The sequence below is a fragment of the Lynx canadensis genome, chromosome E2 (genome assembly GCF_007474595.2).
Source record: "Lynx canadensis isolate LIC74 chromosome E2, mLynCan4.pri.v2, whole genome shotgun sequence".
Taxonomy (NCBI): Eukaryota; Metazoa; Chordata; class Mammalia; order Carnivora; family Felidae; genus Lynx; species Lynx canadensis.
This window is the reverse complement of record NC_044317.1, coordinates 29590972-29613272: the sequence shown is the minus strand read 5'-3', so window position 1 is coordinate 29613272 and position 22301 is coordinate 29590972.

Genomic DNA, 22301 nt, shown 5'->3' with positions numbered 1-22301 from the left:
TAACCCATGTAGCCTCTTCGTGGTGGCTAAATCCAACCATGGCTCATGCAACGAGCCACCTGCCAGAAAGCCACTTGTTGGTCACAGCGCCATCCCCTGCCTGCCACCATGTGTCACTCTGTCTCATCAGAACCACTCAGCTGCTCCTTAGAACTTGTGAAGCTACTATTTGATCGCTCAAACCATTCTGCCAAGAGCGTGCTTACGGGTCATTAGCTACAACGCCAACTTGCATTGTCTATGAAAAGCTAGATTTGGGGTGGTATTTCTGGCCTTTGAAACCGACATGTGATGGAGGGTGATGACGGAAATGCTTTCTCACAACTTGCTAACTTGTTCCTGTTAGAAAAAAGCCTTCTGGGGGTGGCTGGGTGACTCAGTTGGTTAAGTGTCCAACTCTTGATTTCGACTCGGGTCGTGATCTCGCAGTTCGTATGTTCGAGCCCTGTGTAGGGCTCTGCTCTGACAGTGCAGAGCCTGCTTGGGATTCTCTGTGTCCCTCTTCTACTCGTGCTCTCTCTCTCTTTCAAAGCATAAATAAATTTTTTTTAACGTTTATTTATTTTTGAGACAGAGACAGAGCATGAACGGGGGAGGGTCAGAGAGAGAGGGAGACACAGAATCTGAAACGGGCACCAGGCTCTGAGCGGTCAGCACAGAGCCCGACGCGGGGCTCGAACTCACGGACCGCGAGATCATGACCTGAGCCCAAGTCGGCCGCTTAACCGACTGAGCCACCCAGGCGCCACTCAAAACAAATAAACTTTAAAAAAAAAAAAGCAACCTTTCGGTTCAAATAACATGGTAACTTACAGAGTCACCATTTTTTTGTGTTTCCTATTCTATTACCTTGCCTTGAAAAAAAAAATCTGTGGGGGCGCCTGGGTGGCTCAGTCGGTTGAGCGGCCAACTTCAGCTCAGGTCATCTCGCGGTCCGTGAGTTCGAGCCCCGCGTCCGGCTCTGTGCTGACCGCTCAGAGCCTGGAGCCTGCTTCAGATTCTGTGTCTCCCTCTCTCTCTGCCCCTCCCCCGTTCATGCTCCGTCTCTCTCTGTCTCAAAAATAAATAAACGTTAAAAGAAAAAAAATAGAAAAAAAATCTGTGCTTCTTACTTTTGCAAAAAAAAATCCTTTTAGAAATCGAAAGTTATCCTTTTTTTTTCATTTTAAATAGGATAGTAAGAAGGAATAACTCATCATGCTTCCCTTTTTGCTTTGATTGCCAGGAAGCTCTAAACCCAAATCTGTTTTTCCTTGCACACGTTTTCCCCTAGTTCGATTGAATCACCATAATCGTTACCCATCACGCCATTATTACCCAGCATTGTTCTTTTTCTGTTCTTTTACCGTTTCTGTCCTTTTTTTGGGGAAAGATACCTAATTTCTTTTTGAAAAGCAGAGGAGTATAAATAATTGAATCATTCTTAACCCCAATACACACTGCAGATAAATGTAGCCTTTCAAAAATGATTCTTCCCTTCACCCTGCCATTCTGAAATTCCCGATGGCACATCCTTCATAGGAGCAGAGAACCACTGATGCTATACCTTGCATTTGGCCTCCAGCCTAGACCTCAGACACAGAAGCTGAGTTAGGGCCTCTCTTCGGGTACTCGGGAGGATCAATGTTATTGCCACGGGCAGCTCCCCAGCCCCTCCTACAGCCTCCTTCCAACAGGTTACAGGATCAAGATACTCTGATGCTTGTTATCACTTATTATGGTTGACGTACAACCATCCCAGAATAACATCTATTTTAACGTCTGAATTATTTTTTTCTAAAATTAACGGGCAAGATCCTAAAACCCTCCTTATTACAAAAGACAACGTGATTAATCACAAATAAAACCCCTCTGAGCATAAACGAATAAGGTTTGAGCCACTTCGAGTTATTTTTCCTGTCTGATAAAACCATTATCACATTTACAGCTTTTACAATGCTGAACCACATTCCTTTGATCATCTTATAAAATTAATTGATCTTGCTTATCTATTGTTCTATTTTAAATCATTTAATTGAGGATATTAAGAGAAGTAATGGTAACAACTGAGGCGTTTATTAGGCACTGATGTTCAAACCTGCAGTGTGATGTTCATCATCTGAGTTTCTCTATCACCAAATTCTATTCTTGTGGGAATTTACATATAGAACACCTCCAGCCACAAATAATTTGCTGTTGCCTGACGTTCTGAAGGACAGACGTACGCTGTGGCAAATCACTGCGGCTATACTTAATTTTAATTATTCTTTTAAATCAGATAGATACCCTGCAGTGAAATTCTTATAATTAAATAGAAATTAAAAGTTTCTAAAAGCCTTAATTTCAACTTCAAATCTAAATGCAAATGAATGCAGGAAAGAGTCTCCCTCCCCCACCCTCCCTCGCCAAAATTATGAAGGGATTCTCTGAAAGCTTAGGTTGATCGTGAAACCTATATTGTGGCTCCAAAGAGGCCCTTCAGCCCCCGAGGCCATTCCCTCCTGCACTGCCTGGCCAGGGTCACCTGCCGGAGAGTCTGGAAGCCCCAGTTTCCCCAAATGACAGGTGGATGCATTCAGAGAAGTGGTCCCAGGGAACAGGATGGTGGAACTGACGGGCGGGACGGGGACAGGGAGGGAGCCCATTAAAGGTACGTTAACGAACCAGTCAAACTGGGGCTTGAGCCTGCTGGAGAGCACTGGGAGTCAGTGTCGAATGCGGTGGGTCTCAGAGTTATCCCATCTGACGGGCGAGGGAGCGGAGGTCCTTATCCTTCACTCCAATCAGTCATTAACAGGGCTCGCTTCCAAAGAGGGTCAACTCCCCAGCACGGAAGTCCTTGAGTGTGAGCCCCGTGGGTGTCTCAGCCCGAGAAAGACCCCAGGGAGAGGGCCCCAGCTGCTAAGGATCCCTGAGGGACCTAAAGAAATAAGGGACCAGGGGCACTATCTCCGGGGTAGGAAACATCTTTACCATAGGGAAGTTGCTGCTCAGCAAAGTCAAGGAACTTTCCCAAGGCAGCACAGCAAGAAACAATGTAGTCCGAATGCACCCCGTCTCCAGAGGTTGGGCCCTTAACCGGGAAACCTACCAGATGCGGTACCAATGCCGACCTCCTCGCTCGTGTTCCCGGTGCGCCTCCCAGCTAGGGCGCTCCCGTGTCGTCCTGGCGACTCAGGACCCAGCTTCCTGGCTCCCCTGAAGCTCCTCCAGAATCGGGACCACTCCCACCTCAAGCCTTCACCAAATTCCTGCACCGCCTTCCATCTGATCTTTGCGATCGGACAGTAAACCCCACAGTGTCGTCTCCGGTCACTGACCCAGGGGGGTACAGTCCCAAGGGCAGGAAAAAGCATTTGGCAGACCAAACCACAACCTGCCAGACCAAATTCTCATCCAAAAAGAAGCAAGGTGGCATTAAACATTTTTTTTAACGTTGATTTAGTTTTGAGAGACAGAGGGTCAGCAGGGGAGGGGCAGGGAGAGAGGGAGACACAGAATTCGAAGCAGGCTCCAGGCTCCCAGCTGTCAGCCCAGAGCCCGACGCGGGGCTCGAACTCACGAACCGCGAGGTCGTGACCTGAGCCGAAGTCGGACAGTTAACCGACTGAGCCACCCGGGTGCCCCTAAACGTATTTTAAGAATACGTTCAAGTCAAAGTTTCAGAAGGCATTGGTTTCTGGGGAGGGGAAAAAAAGAACTTCTTTGCCTTTAAAAACTGCTCTGGAAGATGATGACAATGGCTGTGACCTCAAGGTGCCCCAAGAAAGATTTGCCCTCAACTTCTACGCCATAGATCCCTATTGAAGTTTTCAAACTTGCTCGTGTTGATTTGAAATTTTAATGTCCTCTGTACCTAATATCATGTTGCTGTTTTCCTAATCCCCCCAAAAAGGTTTGCCTCTTTACAAACGATCGTGGTTCTTAAGGATACATTTTCTTGGACCGTCTCCCCCTCAAAGTTCATACAAAATTCTCTCTGTAGGACACCGTAGGTCTCCGTGATGTGAACTCAAAAGTCTTCAGGGGCAGATAGGTTACGAGAGCAAGTGAGGTGACCCAGGTAAGGTCGAGGACAAATTGGAGGTCACAGTCCGGTGGTGCCTTCCATTGTTGAGGGACACCCGGAAACGCATCGTGTGAAAATCTCCCAGACGCTCGATATTGCCAACTGATTTCATTACATTTTCATGGTAATGCAGGCTCAATCCATACACGCGTGTGAGCTGCGGGGACCGAGCCCAGGGGCCACCAGAACACGGAATGTGGCTCGCAGGCCGTTGTGGTCGTGTTCTTTCGGCCCGTGGACGCGTCACAGATCAACGGGGACAAGAGTTTCAAGTCTTGAAATCTACACGTGAAACCAACGCTGTGGCCGCAAAGGGTTCCTACGCTTCGGCGTTCTTCCCCAAACCGTAGGCACCTAAAGCAGACTTGTGCCCGTCAACTGAGTGACTCTTTCATCCACCGGAGATGGGTGGGCACCTGCCGTGTGCCAGGCACTCTCTAGACGCTGGGGAAACAACGGTAAACAGCCAGACCAAACTTCTCTGCCTTCGTGGCACTTCCTTGATCGGGAAGATGATACCCACCACACCTGGGTGACTAGGAGCTGGGGCAGGTGATGGACTAAACACATCGAAAGGACCGACGTCCCCTGGTGCTGAGCTCGGTGTGGCCGGGCTCTGCCTGCTGCCCAGCCCCCCTTCCCCTTCCCCTTCCCCTTTGAAACCGGGAGCCTCACCGTCATTTCTGGAGCCTCACGTTTGCCTTCAAGTAGCTGTAACCCAAGCCAGATTGAACACAAGCCCCAGCACCTTCCCGGCTTCGTCTCTGCCCGCCCCGTGGAGCCGCACGCGGCAACTGTGATTGTTTCACTGAAAACCATTTAGCAGACGAAATATCTCCCCGCAAAGAGCGCTCGTCCCTTGACCTGTCCTTTCAGGCTGAAGTCAGCGGGAGATGCGCACGGGGCGCGTGTGTTATTTGACAAGCGTTACATCTCCTACAACAGCAGAGACACAACCTTAAAGCTCATTGCCTGGTGCCATTTTGAACCCGGGGTGCCGGCGAGATGGCATTAGGGGGTAATAAGAAAGCTGATAGCTCAGAGCAGAGACGCGGGGTGGGGGGGGGGGGTGCACAGACAGCAAAACAGCAGAGCAGTTCTTTGCTGTGATTTTGATCATAACCCGAACAGGGGACTCAGACACTCATTTTGCTCCAGACGCGCACGGACGGCACACGAGTTCCGGGCTGCGCTGCGGCTGTGAGAGCCAGGGCATCTTGGTGACACGCAGCACACCAGAGGGAGTCCCTCTGCCCAGCCCCCCTTCCCATCGTTGCAGAACTAACACAAACTCACGGACACGCGCAGTAGAAGCGGTCAAGGGGTAGTGTTCTTGCCGGAAGGAATCCGATGAAGCCGGGGCGGAGGCAGGCCTGCTTTCCTCATGGAAAACGCTGGAAGGGGCCATAGTACTGGAGGAGGGTCAGGATATCAGAGTGCAAGTTTTAGCTCCGCCCAAGCCGCGCAAGTGGAAGGCACTCTGGCTTGGTTGGTGACGCGGGGTGGGGGTAGGGGTGGGGGGTCTCCTCCAGCTGCCATAGGCTGCCCAGGCGTCACCCCTGCTGTGGAATACAGAGCCTTAGCAAACAGCTCCACCGGAGGCCCATTTTACAGGCCAGGAGGCAAAGGCCCAAGGAAGTGAAGTGCTTCCCCTAAAGTCACACATCAAGCATCTCCTCGGTGCCAAGCAGTGCCCTACGTGCTGAATCCGGAGAGGACGAGGCCCTGGACCTAGTGAGGAAGCATACGGCATCACTGCTACATGGAGTAGAGACCCAGCAGGGTGAGGGGAAGCCCACGGGTGCGGGAGATGAGCTTCACGATGCCGAGAGCAGATCCAGAGCCCTCCGAATATATACGTTCCTGGGGTTTAGGGCATCCCGGTTAGAAGTTTTTTTCAGTTGTGAGTGACAGGGAATACAACTCAAACTGCTTAACAAGTTAATAATTTTTGAGCGTGTTCTCACAGTTAAAACATGAAGAGTTCCACCTTCAGGCCTGGCTTGATCCAGTGGCTCAAACAATGTCATGAAGATTCAGCGTCTCGTCACCTCTTAATTAACATTTCCGTCCACGTTGGCTTCACTTGCAGGTAGATTTTCTCCATGTGACGGGTCCCCAGCCACCCCAGATTCATTCTTCATAGCTCTAACTTTGACAGAAAGAGAAAGCTTCCTTTCCCCAAGCAGCTTAAACAAAATCCCCAGGCCTGAGTCTCATTGGCCCAAATGCGGTTAACATGCGTATCTCTGAACCAATCACCTTGGCCAGAGACACGAGGTTCTCTGATTGGCCAAATCAAAACACAGTCTGGGAGTGGAGTCCACACTACCCAAACCACATTGGCTGAGACTATGGGAAGGGCAGTTACCCAGGAGGACGATTCAGACTGGTTGTCCTGGGGCTGACCCGGTTAAGAAACAAAGATATCCCTCAGAGCGGGCTGGCCTTTGACGAGAAAGCTAAGACCCTCCACCTCTATTTCCAGGCTTTGCAAGTACTGAGTTGCATAAAATCATAATCGCCCCGGACGCCTCGGCCACGTACCATTTCCGGCCCCTGGAGGCGGCTCTTCCCCTGTCTCTGGATCACAGTCTGGATCGCTTGCCTTTCTCCCCCTTGCAGACGCCGGACGGCAGGAGGCGGATTAAGGGGTCAAGAACAAGCCCCGGGCCCCGGCCCAGGCGGGTGAGGCCGTCACGTGCTGCCCGGGGCGCCGGGTTTCCTTGCGGAATCGCAAGCCCTTCAACTACAGCTCCCGTCGGGTATTCAGTGAGAACGGCTCCGGGACGGCTCTTGTCCTCAGTTTCTCCTGTTGGAGAGAAAGGAGCAGGCGGGGCGGCCGCGGGAGAAACGCCGTGTGGGTTCACCCTGGAGAGTGTCCAGTTTCCCACCAAGTTCGAAATAAACAGCGCTTGGGCACGAGGCTCCACCAGCTCCAGAGGTGGGTCTTCTGATGGATTCATCCTGCTCAGCACAAAGACGCGCACTGTTCTTGGGTTCTGCAGATGACGGGCTGTTCTCAGGCACGAGTCTGAACACGCATCCCGGGGGCTTGGAAAATCTGCTTCCCCCGGGGCCGGCGGCTCCCTCATGACCGGCCTCATGGGTCTGTGAGAAGTCTGGCCGGGCCTGGACGACGGGGAATTTGAGCGTGAGGGTAACTAACTGGCTTCTGGAGGGCTGGGGCCGGCAGAGGGATCGGGGATCTGGGGTCTTTCAGGGGTCCCAGGGCGCAGGCCTGGACGGCGGGGAGCAGGGGACAGAGGCCAGGGGGGACAAGCAGAAGAGAGGCGTATTGGCCCCTTAGCCCCCAAAGGAGGAGGGTGGGCAGTGTTCCCTAGGTAGTTCAAACCACACACACACACACACACACACACACACACAAATAAAAAATAAAAAAAGGTGAGCTATCTAGACGGACTTTTGGCCGCTCCATGGACAAACTTCCCCATGGTACCGTAACAGCAAAAATATTTGCCTCTGGGGGTGTCTACCTCTGGGAGCATCTCTGCTCTTCTGCGAGCTGCCGACTCCTAATTTTACCAACAGATTGCAGGGGGGAGGGGTCCTGAGTCCAGGGATGAATGCTGCTTGACTCTTTACCTCCCTCCTACTCCTGGAGCTTAAACTGGGCGTCGGCGTTACCCACGCTCCCGCAATCCGCAGGGTCTCTTGGCCCTGGTTTTCAGCGAGAGGGATGGGTAGATATTGGCTCAGCCAGTTTTGGGGGAAGGGCACCCTCTGTGCTGGGAGCTGGGAGGTGTTCAGAGTCAGAGGTCCCCAAAGAGCTCTTGTCGAATGGTTATGAGAACCTCCGGCCTCCTACTCTTGCCATTGTGCAGACAGTGGGGGTGGTGGTGGGGGGGGGGGGGGTTTCCAAGGAGGGGGCCCGAGTCGGGAGGGAGGAAGCAGTGGCAGAAAGGACTTGAACTGGGCCTTGAGCCCCTTGACACAGGATGACGATACATGCTCCCACAGCGTTCACTCCCTGCCCGGAACCGGTCCAAATGTTTGCATCCATGAAATCACTTCATCTTGCGGAGTCTACGACACAAGCATAGCTGTTATCCCAGATAAGGGAAACTGAGGCCCCGAGACAAGGCCAGGACAAGGGGGAGGCCCTGGAGTATCTCCCTACATTCTACACCCTAGCGACTTCCTTCACTCTGGTCCTCGTCTGGCACCGAGAGGTCAAGTGACTGGCTGAAGTCACACGCTGACAAGTGGCAGACCCAGGATTTGGAGCCAGGCGGTCTGACGGCAGAGTCTGAGCACAATGCCAAGCCATCCTGGCCCTCCACGCGTGTTTACTGAGCACCTGCTGGGAGCCAGGCGCTGCCGGAAGCACTGGGCGCGGAGACAGGAAAACGGATGCTGTCCCTGCCTACGGCCTGGTACGTGTCGAGGATTCTCGAATAAGCAAACAGAAAACGACAGCTTTCATATCCACGGCGAACGAGAGGTCCATGGGGCCACGAGGACAAGAACGGAAGGATCGAAATCAGTCCAGATGAGGGCCAGGATTGGGAGAGAAGAGACAGCTCCCCAGACTGAAAACAGGGTCAAGATCAGAAGCCTGAGCAGGAGTTCATTGGATAAAGGAGTAGCATATGCTAAGTCCCTGGGGCAGGAGGCAGCAAAGCCCTTCCTGCGGCTGAAGAGAGTGAGTGGCCAACTGAATACCTACGTGGAGAGGCAGGCTGTACAGGGCCGTAGGGAATATAATTAGGGGCGTGGGGTTTATCCGGGGGGCGATGCGGATGGGCTGGGAGGAGCTCGAGGAAAAACAGACAAACAAGTAAGGAGTAAGGAAGCCGTTGCAACAGTGGAAGGAAGAACTGAAGGAAAGACACCTCTGTCTTTGCAATTTTTTAGAGTTTATTTATTTTGAGAGAGAGAGAGAGAGAGAACGTAGGCGAGCGGGAAGGGGCAGAGAGAGAGAAGGAGAGAGAGAATCCCAAGCAGGCTCGCGGCGCGGGGCTCAAACTCACGATCCGTGAGATCACGACCTTAGCCGAAGTCAAGGGTTGGACGCCTAACTGAGCCACACAGGTGCCCCTCCGACACTTAATTTGAGCCATTCTGCTGAGTGTTAGTGGTATCCCATTGTGGTTTTACTTTGTATTTCCCTGATGAAGAATAACATTGAGCACCTTGTCATATTCGTGTTGGCCGTTCATACATTTCCTCTTCCCAAGTTCCAGCTCCAGTCTTTCGGCCCCTTTTGTCTCTTTGTTTTGTTTTGCCCATTTTAAAATTGGTTCGTAGTGTTCTTATTGATTCGTAGGAGTTCTTTATATATTGTGGAGACGAACACATACTTTGCGAATATCTCCTCCCAGTCTGTGGCTAGTTTTTAATTTTCACCAACAGTTTTTTTTTCCCCCCAATGGGAAGAGTTTTTAATTCTGATTCAAGTTTGATTTACCCAAGGACTTTGATTTACCCAAGTTTGATTTACCACTTGCCTTCTACCTCCTGCTCTGGTAACTCCACGGCGCCCCTCCAGTGCTGACTGCCAGAGGGAAGAAACAGCCGTCCTGCTCCCCAGGGACAAAAACGCGCATGCATTCTTGGTTTCTGTTTAATCCTTGCCGGCATGAGGTGTGGTGCTGGTGAAGTCTTGTTCCATCTTTATGAAATATTTCGTCCTTTATAATTATACGAACTGTCGAGATCTGGGTGCCTGCTTTAGCCATTTCCCACTAGGCGCTCAGCACCGTCTCCCCGTGGCCTCTTCCGAGCATCTATCACGTGTTTGCCATCGCTCCAAACCCATGAATCATATTTAAAGGCTTTCCGTATCCCATAATTCTCCTTTTACTGATCTATTCAGTTAATTACACTTGCTCCTTATTCATCTGAGACACACAGTTTGGGGCTGGGATTTGGAGGCAGACAGACAGAGAGAGAGAGAGAGAGAGAGAAATAATGAGAAGAAACTTCATAATGAAAATTCCTTCATATTGGTGATGTTTAATCCAGGTTTGTGTTTCAGCTTGCACGTTGAATTCTTTCTCTAACTGCTCCTAACTAATTCCATCTGCCTCTGGGTTGGTTGCCAGCCTTAGACTCATTGGTGGAAATCCCTTTGTACAAGGATTGCCTTCATATTTAATATATTTCTTAAGCATTTCACCCGTTCGTGTCAACCACATCAGGCTGTATCGCCCCACGTCTCCAAAAAACCGAGGACGTAAAAATGTGCACAGCACAGCCAGCTGGTGGGTAGCAGTGCTACTTTTCTGAAACAGGAAAAATGAAAATGTGTGTAAATGCATGGGGGGGGGGGGGTGTGTGCACGTGTGTGCGTGTGTGGGTATAATGAATACTTCCCCGATGCTGGCAATCAGCCACAAACCTGGTATTTCATTAAACAAATAGTGAAATAAAATAACACTAAGCCTTTATCGGTTTGTAGAGATTCCAACGAGGGACACGAGGTGGTGAAAAAAAGGAAGTTGTCATCCTGCCCATGGCCTCCAAGGTCTGCACGACCGCTCCCACGTCTCACTCTGACTCCTCTCCTCTCGTGTCCCCTGCACCCTGCTTTAAGCATATCGGCCTCCTTTCTGTTCCTCAGACGTACCAAAACCCGCCTACCACAGGACCTTTGCACTTGCAACACCCTCTCCCCGGAGCTAGCTCCCTTATTTCTTTATGTCTGTATTCCCCAAAGCACCTTCTCAACGCGGTCTTCTCTGGCCCTTTCATCTAAAATTTCAACAACCGCCACTCCAACAGGTCATTCATGTGCCACTGCCCTGCTTGCTTTGTTTTGCCTTGGCACTTGTGACCGTGAGGCACACTATTTATTTTGGTCATTTTTTTTTCTTCTCTATCATCCTTTCCCTTACTAAAATGAAGCTCCGGGAGAGTGGGACTTTCTGTTTTATTTTGTTCAGTGCCATAGCTCCGGGTGCTGGCACAGAGAAGGTCCTCAATAAAAAACATTAGTTAGATGAATAAACAAAGTCACCGAAAGGGACAATTCTCAAGGCAAGGAACAGACTAGTGTATAACTGCGGAAGAATCATTAATGTAAATGTGGAAACTGAGGAACGTCAATGAAGGCAAATTTGGTAAGACCATCTGCTAGTTACCAACTCATTATCCCATCTCTTCTTCCTTCCCATAGGAAATCTGAGCCAAAAGCCACATGGCAGCCAATCAAACACTTTATTTCCCAGTTTCCCTTTCAGGGAATGAAATTGTAGAAACAAGAAGTAAGTGGACAGTTTTGGGCAGGGTTTCTGAGAAACTTCTTAAAAACTTGCTGACTCATCTGTTGGGGGCCATTTTGCCTCCCTCCCTCCCCCATTCTCCTTCTTTCCTAAAATGTTGTGATAGCTGGCGCAGTAGGTGCCATCTTGTGATGTTGAGGCAAACTTGAAGATGGGATGCAGTATGCTAGGGATGGCCAAAGGGACGGGTTGAGGAACCTGGGAATGGAGCACCATGGCTGTGTCAGCATTGGGCTGCTCTCCTCAGGACTTCACTTTATGAGAGAAAATTATGGTCCAAATTATTGTTATTTGGGGCAGGAGGGGTCTCAGCTACTAATAGTTACTCAAACTGTCAGGCAACACGAGGGCACCTGCTTTGATTTCTTTGACCACTCAGTGATCATCCTGGGAAACTGTCTCTGTGTCATGATTTAAGAAACATGTTGTCACCTAATCATGAAGTATTATCCCTTTGCCCGAATATTATAGCACCCCAAATATCTATCCCTCTGCCTGAATATTATAGCACCCCATTTCAAGGCCATCCTATTACAATGGAACTACATCACATCCACCTCAGTTTCAAAAGCAAGCGTCGTCACACAGACTTGCACTTTTGTTGAAAATAGCAACATCCGTGGGGCGCCTGGGTGGCTCAGTCGGTTAAGTGTCTGACTTTGGCTCAGGTCGTGATCTTGCTGCTCATGGGTCCGAGCCCCACGTTGGGCTTTTGTGTGTGTGTGTGTAGACACAAATAGACGCTCTTGTCGAAAATCAATTTGCCATAGATTTAATTGGGACACTTCCATGACCCGGCTTTGGTGACATAACACTCACTCGGGCCTCTCTCTATCCACTTGGCAGGCCCAACACATTCTACCTAGCCATTAAGGCTCAGTTCTGTGCATCCAGAATCTAAGAGTCGGTCTTTCTCTCTAATTTCCCATGCCTGATCTCTCAGCAAAGCCTGTGTATATATATCTTATCAATCTCTCAAATCCACTCATTTCTCTCATTCTCTACCAGCACCATAAAACGTTTGAGGCTTATGTAAAAAAAAAAAAAAAAATCCATAAACTTATTGAGGAATATAGCATTTTTAAAAAAACAAATGAAAAGGCATACCATGTCCATGGATGGGAAAGTTAATGCTGCACAGTTGTCAATACTCCCAATTACACGTTTAGTTCAATTGTAATCAAAGTAATTATTCATTTGCACAATAAAAAAAATCATTATTGGTTAAGTACTAAATGTTTGTTGGTAAGTATTAAATGACAAGGAAATTTAAAAATTCTTCTGCTAATTAAATGGGCAAGACTACTGAAGATGTGAAAAAGAATAATAAATAATAAACTGACGAATAGAAAAACATAACATAAAACTGTAATTAGTAAGCCAATATGTTACTGACCCAGGAATACACAAAGAAATCAATGGAACAGGTCAGTTTTCTGGAATTTCAAATTCTTGAGAAAACGATTGCAATCAGAAGTTTTAGAAAAACCAGTTAGCTCTTTAGAAAAATAAAATTTGATTCATATCTTCCACTAGATAAAAATAGCTTCTAAATCAATACCAAATTGTGTAAAAACTGAAAGGCTAAGTATCTGAGTGGAATATTAAGTAGTTATGTGTTTTTAGGGGGGAAAAGACCTTTCTAAGCTTAAGTGCAAATGTAAATACCATGATGGACAAGAGTGGTAAGTTTGAATGCACAACAATGGAGGAAACATCACGATATCTTACAAATCTCAAAAAGGCAGAAAAACACCAAAAGGTAGACATCAAATTAAGCAGAATATCTCACGTACAGAAGGTTAATACCCTTAAACTCTAAAAAGTGTTTACAAATCAGTAAGCAAAGCGAAAACCTTGGTTTTCGCAAGCAAATAGAATCCAAACAGCTGATTCACAAGAGAAGAAACCAACAAATGGCAAAGTAATGATGGGTTTGGCATCGCTAGTAATTTTAAAAATACAAATTAAGACAATTAATTACTATTTCTCTCGTCATTCAAAGAGTCAGCAAAACAGAAAAATTATGATAGACACTTTGAAATACTGCTGGCGGTATTATAAACGGATGCACTCTTCTTAGAGTTTTAATCTGGCAAAAGAGTCTTGAATATGTTCTCTATTTTGAACTAGTAACTGCACTGCTAGGAGTTTTCTCCAGCCTAAGAAAATGACCTGAGGTGTCCGCTGCGATATGTGTGTGTGTGTGTGTGTGTATACATATATGATATACACACCAATATATAAATGTATATACATATATAATACATATACATATATATATACTTATTTGTATGTATATATGTATATATAAGTATACATATATAGATGTATATATACATCTATATATATGGCTGTTTACTACAGCATTTCAGCTAATATAGCCACAACTGAAAACAATAAGCAGGTTTTAAAATGTTTGAATGCAGGGGCGGCTCAGTCGGTTAAGCGTCCGACTTCAGCTCAGGTCATGATCTCATGGCCCGTGAGTTCAAGCCCCGCGTCGGGCTCTGTGCTGACAGCTCAGAGCCCGGAGCCTGCTTCAGATTCTGTGTCTCCCTCTCTCTCTGCCGCTCCCCTGCTCATGCTCTGTCTCTCTGTGTCTCAAAAATAAATAAAAACATTAAAAAAAAATTTAAAATGTTTGAATGCATTAGGTATACATAATCTGATGGAATACCTCACAGGTATTGAATACACTGTTTTAATTTTTTAATGTTAATTTATTTTTTAATTTTTAAATTTTTTTGGTTTATTCTGCTTTAATGTTTATTTATTTTTGAGAGAGAGACAGAGCACAAGCGGGGGAGGGGCAGAGAGAGAGGGGGACACAGAATCCGAAGCAGGCTCCAGGCTCCAGGCTCCCAGCTGTCAGCACAGAGCCCAACGTGGGGCTCGAACCCACGAACCGTGAGATCATGACCTGAGCTGAAGTTGGATGCTTAACTGACTGAGCCACCCAGGTGTCCCTGAGGTTTACTTATTTTTGTGAGAGAGAGACAGGGTGCAAGCAGGGGACGGACAGAGAGAGAGGGAGACCCAGAATCCGAAGCAGGCTCCGGGTTCTGAGCTGTCAGCACAGAACCCAACGTGGGGCTTGAACCCACAAACTGTGAGATCATGACCTGAGCCAAAGTCGGCCACTTAACTGTCTGAGCCACCCAGGAGCCCCTTGAATACACTGTTTTTAAAAGAATATTTAATAAAATGAAGAAACGCTCACAATATGATGCAGTGGGGGGAAGAGGGGGTAGAGAAATATACAGAATTAAAGGGTGAGAAGAAATACAGCAAAGTGTCATCAACGATTTTTCTTGAAAGCTAAGCTTATATGTGACTTTGATTTATATGCCACCCTTTCTCTCATGTTCTTGATTTTCCATTGAAAGAAAAGTATTTTTGTTACTTTTTTAAACGATGTTAACACGAACGCATTATTACTGTAAAGCTTTCAAGTCATGGGTTAAAATCTGGAGTCCCTCTTTACCTCTTGTCCCTACTTGCCTCTCCAAGAGTAACTACTGTTAAATTTAATATATGTCCTTGCAGACATCTCTCTATGAACAAACACGGTAACTACTTTCACAACCACCAAGGTTAGTTACTACAAAACGAGACAGAATTCGGGGAGCATAAAAAGGGCTGGCTAGGCATTTTCGCCAATGAGCCACAGCCTGAAACTTAGGGAAGGACAACTTCGCCTTGATTTCAGAGGGACGTCAGTCGCCTCAATTTTGGAATGAGCGGAAAGGGCACTGGACGGGAAAAATGGGAAGGTTGTGGCGGTGGGTGGGGTACATTCGCGGATAGCCCAACAACTACCCTATAAGCAGACGACACCGTGTCCTTTCCCCTGTTTGTGTCAGACAATGTTAAACACATACCCCCCCCCCCACGATGCTCCTCCATTGACATTTTTTCACACGTCTGTCTGCGAGAGTCAAAATCATATCTGAAATACAAATAAATCCCCGGGAAAAGATCGGCCGCACAATGAGAAGACAGAACAATCCACGCCGACCGTCCCTGTCCCCCGGCCCAGCCCCTGTCCGCTCCCGGGGTGCCGGTGTGGGCAGCAAGGTGAGGCCGAGGATATTACGCGGCTCTAATCCCATTCTGCTTTATGACTAGCTCGAGAAATGACCTCTAGCGAGCTCTGGTCCTTGTTCTAGCCAGCAACTAGATTTTTCTTACAGAAAATAAATTAAAAAGGTGTGACCTTGCTGAAGGCTTGCCGAGAAAATGAGGTACATCTTGTCACAGGCAGAAGAGCCTATTTGTTCAATTTGAAAGGCTGCCGCTTTGCTCCGATTAGAAGTTAAGATAAAGGCCGGGGATGAAAAGAGGAGAAACATTTCTAAGCGAGGAAATTAAAGGGCTACATTGGAGACCCTTTCAGCACTACAGTGGGCTTTTTGTGTGGGGTTTATCGGGCCCCATCAGCCACACCTTGTCCCTGTGCTTGGGGCTCCCTTTCCTCCGAGCACACAAAAGCCAGCCCTGTAGGGAGCGGGCAGAGGCCCCCTGCTGATAGCCATCAGGGGCACCCAACCCCCTCCCCCCGCAGCTCGGAAAGTCACCCACCCAAATTTTATTCACTGGGCACAAGACTCAAAGCCGTGTCACCCGTTTCACCAAAGGGACTCGGTCAAGAGGGTTCCTAGCTTCCCGGCCAACAAATGTATTATCACATCGTGGAGAATTCCTCCCAAAGTCACTTGACTAAACGGACATTGAAACGCCTTCGTGGCCATAAAAGATTCAAGCCAACCCAAATTTCCGCCCCAAAGCCCCTGAAGCAAAGAAACCTTTCAACTTGTCTCTTCATTTTATAGACATTTTAACGTTCCGGAATGTCTTTCCACTTCTAAAGTAATAGCTCGTATGGGAAAAGTGGAGGCAAGGAAAAAAGAAAAACATGCTGGGCTTTTCCACACGCTTTAAGTTTATATCCAACATCCTGTTCCCTGGTTCCCTTTGCCAACCGAGGTTCCCAAGAATGGCCCGAGAGACCACACTTCTCAGCTCCACATCCTTGATCACGGGAGACGAACTCACCTTTCCAGTTTTCTCGCTCCTTCTTCCTTCCCACATTCCAGCCTTGAATGTTATTTTCCCCTTCTCTTCCTCCATGTCCTTGCTCGAGCTGCTCGTGCTCCTTTCCTCGCCCTGTTTACTCTGCCTGGTGTCTTTATTTGCCGAGAGTCGACTTACTTGGCCAGGGTGCTTGTGAGGGCCACCATTACAGTGGTAGCATAGACTGAGTGACTTAACCAACGGAAGTTTATTTTCCGGAGGTGGATTTGCTGTTGCCCCACGGGGGCAGGGGCCATACCTACCTGGTCTCCGTCATCTCTGTAGAGCCTGTAGGGGTTCAATGCTCACTGCTTCATCCGTCACTGTGTCCTCCCACAGAACCCCGAGTGGCCTCTCATTCTCAGTAGGCCCGCCAAGAAGGGTTGTTGCCACTGGAGTTTACGGTGAGGTTCTGGAAGCAGAGCAAGATTCTAGGGTGCCTTCAGTTTATTGAGGATAACTTAGCTTTCTTCACTCGGGTTTTAGCGCCGAGTGAGTACACATGGAGTTATGTGAGAATCGGTGATAGCTACGTGCCTGAGGGTACCTCTGGGGAAATATGTGTGGCGATAACGGAGCTCAGAAATAAGGCCATGTACCATCAACCGGCCGTATATTGGGGTCCCGGCTCTGGTGTTTATCTGCACAAATGGTTTCACTTCCCTGGGCCCTGTTTACCTAGTTGAAATATACCTCAAAGAATGATATGCCACACTCCATCCCCAAGACTGGGAGGAGAGCTAGGACCTCATCTGAGCCCAAGCAGTAATGTCCAACTGGTCTAGTCCAATGTTATTTGCCTCTGCATGAAAATAATGAGGGAACTGAAGGGGGGTTGATTCCTAAGCAAGGACAGGGAGAGTCACCAAGCCTTATGGCAAATACCATTAGGCCCAGGAATATTTACCGTTCCATTTTAAGATGACCTCTCTTTCATGATCTAAGCACCATCCCTCTCTTCTCTCAAACCTTAGCCAAGTCTGCTGGGTACATGAAGGGCTTATGTGGGTGTTTTGTTTTTTTTTTTTATTTTTTTGATGTTTATTTATTTTTGAGAGAGAGAGAGAGAGAGAGAGAGATGGAATGCAAGCAGGGGAGGGATAGAGAGAGAGGGAGACACAGAATCCAAAGCAGGTTCCAGGCTTTGAGCTGTTAGCACGGAGCCCGATGCGGGGCTCAAACCCACGAACCGTGAGATCATGACCTGAGTCGTAGACAGACGCTTAACCAACTGAGCCATCCAGGCGCCCCTGTGTGGGTAAGTTTTAATGCAGAAATCAAGATGCCTAAGTCTCATAGCTGAGCTGGAGGATTTGGGATTGGGAGCAGCATGGAAATATGGCAAAGGATCCCACAGAATGACACAACAAAACAAAAACCCGAATCGTAGGGGATGGAAAAAATGCCCTCCCCCCACCCCCGCCCACCCACCGAGTCAAGGAGTTAGCCACTCCCTACCTTCCAAAATCTCCTGAGAGGTTAGGAAGGTCACGGGCCCTACCAGTGCTTGAAATGGGACCAGGCCAATTTCTTTTGGTTCTTAAGGGACAGGGTACCTCAGCCAACATCTGAATTGGGCTGATGTCAATCCTTGTGGCCTCTTCCAACATTAACCTTCCAACCAAATTGTTTTTCACAAACAGTTCAACAATAATTGGCTACCATGTTTAGTTTTGTGATGATCATTTTAGAAAAGCACTGAGCTTCTTAGCATATTTCCCCGCTGAAATAACTCTCTTGAGATGAACGTGTTGCATTATGGCTTGTCCAGCAAAGCAATTTGTCCGTTGAAGGAAGCCCCAAATTCTTAATATCAGCAAGGCGATCCCTGGGCTTCACCTTATTATGTAGGTATTATTTAGCATTCTAGGAGTGTTGGATGCTTGGTCGCTTGCGAGAACACGGAGGAAATGCTACCAACTACTAGGAAACACAACGATCGGAAATGCCTGCTCCTTACGGCAGCTGGTTCCAAGGAGGAGAATTATGGCACCCTCAGAATATCCACCCTCAGAGTATCGCTAAACATTGTCAAGAGCAAATTACAGTGTCCGACCTTAAACGACTCTTGGCTGAGACTGCAGGCTGAGGCTGCCTTGTGAGTATTTCCCCTGACATAGTTCTTTAGAGTCTGTCAAGTTCACCTTCCATTAAAGGGGGATCCCAGGAGTGTTCGTAAGACACTTGGTATGCCGTGCCATTTAATAACCTCGTTCATGGGGTCACTGGGTCCCCATTTGTTTACTCTATCTGCGTCTATATTTTACGTGAGACTAAAGAATGAGCTCTATTACCTTTTTAAAAATTAAAAAAAAAATTTTTTTGGTGGGGGGCGGAGAGAGAGAGAATGTGTGCGTGAGGCGGGGGGGGAGCGGGGTAGAGGGAGAGAAAGAGAGAACCTTAAGCGGGCGCCACACTCAGCGCGGAGCCTTACGCGGAGCTTGATCCCGCGACCCTGGGATCAGGACCTGAACTGAAATCAAGAGTCAGAGGTTCAACCGACTGAGCCACCCAGGCACCCTGAGCTCTATTGCCTTTTGCTTCTGCCTATGGACAATAATAATAACCGTAACAGTAGCTACCATTTTTGAGTGCTTATTAAGTGTTCGATCATATTCTGAGCATTTTATATGCTTTGTGTTTCAGGCCTTATCTATAATGGTCTTAGGCACTCAGCGCTGTTATTTCCCCAGCCTTACATATGAGGACAGTGAAGCCTAGAGAGATTGTCTCCCCAGGGTCCAGGTCCCATAGCAAGGAAAAGAGACAGGATTCAGATCCAGAGCCCGGGCTTCTCGCCATAGACCATGCTTTTAGCGATTATTCAGCACATTCCCAACAATGCTAAAGCTACAGGTATTAAGTAAAAGAGTGTTTCGGGATATATGCGTAGCATGTATGCTCCCAGTTTGACTGTCATAATGGGTGATGAATATTTTCAATTTGAGGGCATGAAAAGTCACTGGTTACAGACCCAGGATAGCTGATCCGAAGGAGCAATTGTGAACGGGCTAAATGCCAGATGATTACCTTGATCAAAACAAGTGCCAGGGATGATGTAAAAATCCAAGAGCGGGGGGGGGGAGGGGGCAACACAGGAGCCAACAGCATGAGAGGGCAGAACACACGAAAAGGCATCGAGAAGGGAGTTCAGCACATCAAGAAGAAGCGAGAGGCTCATTCCCTAGTGAAAAGGGGCACAGCAGCTCTCCCCTGCTCAATCCTTATGATAACTATGTGTCAGCCATGGTCCGTTGGGAGCCTGCCCGCATGTTAAGCTGGCCTTGAACTCCAGCTCATTGGCCTGTGGCACAGGCACCACGAAGTCCATGGGTTCCCTTGGCTCACTTCGTTTCTCTGCCTCCATGTTCCGGGGGGGTGGCACGCATTGCTTCCTCACATCAGCAGGAACAGAAGTCTCAGCCAGAACCTTCACCAGGACTGTGGGAACTTAAGGGTTTTAGGGGTTCAGCAGCAGGGCTAGGCAGGGGGCAGGCACATTATCAAGTGGGGGTGGGGTGCGTGTGCCCTCATAAGGCCTCATGACTCTGTGAATCAGTTACTGTACTTGGATTTGTCCTTCACGCTGTTTCCTTAGGTCCCACCTCGCAGAAGTGAGATTTTGCTTTTTTCATTCGAGTTGGACCTTCTCGTACTTAGGCGTTTGGAGCCCACCACCCAAAACGAGAGATTCAGAGAGTGCTTCCGACAGACGATCGCTCGTCCCCTGACCTCCAAACCCCTCACCTATGACCCGCTTCTCCATGCAGGGTCCCATCTCTAAGGTCACAGTGGAGCCCACGGAGACACCCCCAGAGCAGACACTCATTCAATACATGGCTGGAGCTTAAATAGAATATAGAAATCCATTCGGCGTTAACCACATTCATTCCTCTAGACAATGGAGTCAACACTCTAACGCTGCATGAGCTACACTCACATGGGGAGCTTGTCTGAGCAAAGGAGGGGGAGGTCTTCGCTCTAATCTAAACACTGGTTCAAAAGCAGCTGAGTTCTGGTTTCCGTCTTCACGATTACTTGTTGAAATCGTGTTATAAGTGACCAGAGACCTTGTTGAAGGAAACAGGAGGGAGGAAAAGAGGGGAAAAGCAAGGAAGACAAAGGCAGGAAGCTCCTTTTTTGTGAGGACTTTCTACGTACCAGACAGTAAGATAACTAATCCCTAGAATGATAGAAACTCCTAGAAAATGTGTTGATCGCCTTTTTCCATTTCAGTTTTCAGTTCAGTGGTTTTCTAGTTGTGTAACTTTGGTCTGCTCTAAAAGGGCTTTTGCAACACTTTCCGTCACTGCTTTCTTAAGCTTTTCAGACCCAAGTTTGTATATTCTAATTGCAAACTCCAGTTCAAGTTCCTAAAACCCTCTCTCACAATTATCACCAAACAAATGCGGTGATTCCACAAAAGCTCCAACATGTGTCCCATTAATTCTCACACCGAAAAGACTTTCATTTTTCTTGGACTCCAAGCAAAATGGACCATAAGCAAAGTGTTTGATAAAATGACAGGTGGAATCCCATCCAATTAAGACATAAATATTTTTCCAGAGGCTAAGCTCACTGCAAAATAATAATCTTCACTCAACACATCTTTACATGTCTTTGGCAAAACACCTGTCTAAAACTGTTAACACTAAATATTTTGGGAGCTCTGTACTTCAAAGGCATCCCTGAAAACGTCAAGCATTGTTAAAATGTTGAAGTAATTTTGGTTAAATGCTTCTGTGACAACTGTCGGACTTGATTTGTTTTAGCTAAACACATTCTGAATATTGCTTGGAATCTGTGAATTGGTCACTTGCCAAAAGATGAGAACTGGGCTGAAGTCAAAAGAATTACATGCATCAAAGAAGTGGAAAAATATGGCGTGGGGGGGATCTTTGAGTATTTTAAAAATGCAACTTATCTTCTAAGTTGGAAGCTTCAAAAGAACATTCTTCCCAATTGATGGCGTTCGCAGTAAAATCGTAAAGTATGTAGTAGATGTCGTTTGGATTCTTGGCCAAATTCATAGTGAGTCACACCTAGAGTTCTTCACGCAAAGAAAAAAGTATATTTTAAAGTACCTTGACAAATTCGTGATTCAGCAATACAAACTTGACATGTTTTCCTAGGAACTTCTGGTTGGTTGGTGGCTAAGTGCTTAGAGTTCTTGGCATCACGGAAGAAATATTAGAACGAGTTAAAATATTAGTGAACTTGTAGTCGGACAATCCTGATTCGCGCCCCCCCCCCGCGCCATTTTCAGATAGGTAAACTGAGGCCCCAAGACCTAGAGCAAATCATAGTTAACAGAAGTGCCTGCTGCAAAGAGCTTCAAACTTTGGGCTGAAGCGTGGGTGGTGGTGGTGGTGGGGGGCATTGATGGAACCTCTCAACATCTGATAAAAGCAGAACATAAATGTCAAGGAGGTATAGTGAGGTACAGGACCCAAGGTCAATTGCTAATTACTATGGGCCACACGTTGCACTGAGCACTTTATACACATTATCTAATTTAATTCTTGCAGTCATCTATACACAAGGCTGCCATTATTATCCTCTTATATGGATAAAATCTCTACACAAGTTTTCCAGATCAGGCAGATAGCAGTTGACGGAGTTAAGACTTGGGAATCAGTTCTATGTGATTTCAAAATCTTTGTTCTTAACCGTATGGTGAACTTCTTCCCGAAGTTCATGATCCCAGAGCTTGTTTTGTGTTTTTGTTTTTTTCCATGAATTCAAGCGGGTGCCATTACGACTTCAGAAATCGACGGTGATTGATAATTGTGAAGGTCTGGACCAGCTCTACAGGTCACACATAAGCTATACTCAGTCTGGGGAGAGTGTGATATCAGGGCTAAAAGTACAATGACCATGGTCTGGAATTTTCCACGAGACCCCAAGGCAAACGTTCTGTCTCATTGTCC